Genomic DNA, 2,321 nt, shown 5'->3' on the forward strand with positions numbered 1-2,321 from the left:
CAGGACGAGGACTGAGGAAAGGATTGAGGTGTGCTCCGGAAGACAGGGTATGCGAGCCTTCTGAACAGGTGGAGGAGAAGGAACCTAGCTTAGAGGGCATCTGAGGGACAAAGAAAATCAGGAGCTGCCTGAGTCACCTAAACCCACCCAGCAGCAAGCACAGGTGACTCCAAAGACCTGAAGAAGGAAGAGAGGCGTCTCCAAGCCCCGTCTAATGCTAGGGCAGAGCCCTGTTCCAAGCCTGGGCACCTGCTCCCACCACTGCTCACCTTCCCGCCCTAAAGCCCCTGAAAGCCGCAATTCTTTTAATTGTTGGGGGAGAAAGGCAATTAACACCATTTTCCAAGTTCCTAATTTTAAGTCATAGCATCATAAATGGACAGACCTGTATCCACTGTCTCGCAGAAAGCACTTTTGATGTTCCGAAGCATCCACTCGATGGCGGCCGGAAGCGGGTAGCAACGGAGCTGCTCCTTTCAAGGTACCGCCCAAGTACAGGTGGGAAGGTGGAAGGGAGATGCTCAAAGGCAAAGGCAGGGATTCTGAGGGACAGAAGTGCACCCGGAAGGGAAGCTGCACAGGGTCTGGGTAAGAAACGAAGGCGGGAGGCTGCCCCTTATTTGCTAAGGGCTCCGGCCAAGTCGCTCTCTGGGCCTCGTCTTCCTCACCTTCTTCAGCAGCATAACGAGTTCCGGTCTCTGGGCCACGCCTCCCGAGTCTCCCGCTTCTTCCTCTCCTCCAGCAGCTGACTGCTGATTTGGCGGACCTCCTCCTCGAACAGCTGCCTGACCTTCTCCAGCCCGGGACGCTGCTGGTGATGGAGCTGCTCCTGTCTTTCAGGGCAAGCTCTCTCTGCTGAGACCCAACAAAGAACATGGAACTGTCTCCCGGGTCCTAATGTTCAAGTCCAGGGCCTGGTCCAGTCTCGCCCAGCTCTGCAGCTTCGCCAGCAGCCTCGCCTTCTCTGGCTCCAGATTCAGCAGATTTTCCTGCATCTCCTGACGTCCCAGCCTTCGCTGCAGCCCCTCCAGTTTTTCTCTGAGCAGCCTGTTTGTTGTTCTCGCACTTCTCCGGCGGGGAGGCTTCTCTTCCCTCAGTTCGTTTAGCTCCCGCCATCTTGCGCAGCGGCACCGCTCAGACTTCCTGTTCTTCAGCATCGCAGCAGGAATAATTGATGCTCCAAATCCTTAATCTTTTTTTTTTTTTTTTTTTTTTTGCGGTACGCGGGCCTCTCACTGTTGTGGCCTCTCCCGTTGCGGAGCACAGGCTCCGGACGCGCAGGCTCAGCGGCCATGGCTCACGGGCCCAGCTGCTCCGCGGCATGTGGGATCTTCCCGGACCGGGGCACGAACCCGCACGAACCTCCGCATCGGCAGGCGGACTCTCAACCACTGCGCCACCAGGGAAGCCCGTCCAAATCCTTAATCTTATGCTCCTGGTCTGCTCTCACTTCTTGGCCGGCCTGGAATTCCTAAATTTTCTGAATAGCTTCCGGCCTTTTTTTTTTTTTTTTTTTTTTGCCCGTGTGTGCTGCAAGGCCAGCTGCACGCACCTTCAGCTTCTGCTTCTCAGACTCTAGGAACTTCACTTGCACCTCCTAGCTCTGCACTCGACTACCATTCCGAGATCTTCCCCTTTAAAGCACTGATGGTCTCACTGGCTTCTGCCAGGCCCTCCTTCTCCCGCGGGTTCTCGCTGTCTGCGTCCAGGCTCTGCTTACGCAATCTGTTGCGCTCCAGCTGCTCTTTCATCTTCTCGTCCACCTCGGCCTCCTGTTCCTGAAGCTGCTGAATGCGTGTCAAGAGCTGCTTGTTGTGGTCAGGCTCGAGATGCCGACCCCTGGCACTAGTGCTGGACGCTCGCTCCAGTTCCACTCAAGCCCTCTTGTGACTCGGCTCCATCTGCATCTTTTCCAGCTCCATCTGGATGAGGCAAGTCTGAATGTATCTGCTTTGTGTGTTTGTCCAACTGCATTTCTGCTGGTACTTAATCTGCAGAGAACCTTGGGTAGAGGTGGAAACATCCAGTCCAAATCCTCCCTCCACTCCCTGAGAAATGAAATTTTTCAAGACCTTAGGGTGGATAGGAAGGTGGTGTTTTCCCCCAGGTGTTCCATGCCTCCCTCCCTCCCTCCCTTCCTTCCTTTCTTCCTTCCTTCCTTCCTTCCATCTTTACCTCCTTTACTTCTCTCTTCTTTTTATCCTGTACTAAAGGTAACATCATCATGCTGATTTTCCATTTTTGGTTCTTACTTTCATCAGTCCCAGGAAAAGGGCTTCTAGAGTGCTGCTTATTTTCTTAAGCTGGGTGCTGGTTACATT

At 54.1% G+C, this 2,321-nt stretch overlaps 1 pseudogene; it reads right to left on the reverse strand.

Annotated features, from left to right (window-relative positions):
• Positions 1 to 501: 501 nt before the first annotated feature.
• LOC109548789 (mitotic spindle assembly checkpoint protein MAD1 pseudogene) lies at positions 502 to 2,116 on the reverse strand (annotated as a pseudogene).
• Between the last annotated feature and the right edge of the window lie 205 nt (positions 2,117 to 2,321).

This window comes from Tursiops truncatus, chromosome 5 (assembly GCF_011762595.2).
Source record: "Tursiops truncatus isolate mTurTru1 chromosome 5, mTurTru1.mat.Y, whole genome shotgun sequence".
NCBI classification, from domain to species: domain Eukaryota; kingdom Metazoa; phylum Chordata; class Mammalia; order Artiodactyla; family Delphinidae; genus Tursiops; species Tursiops truncatus.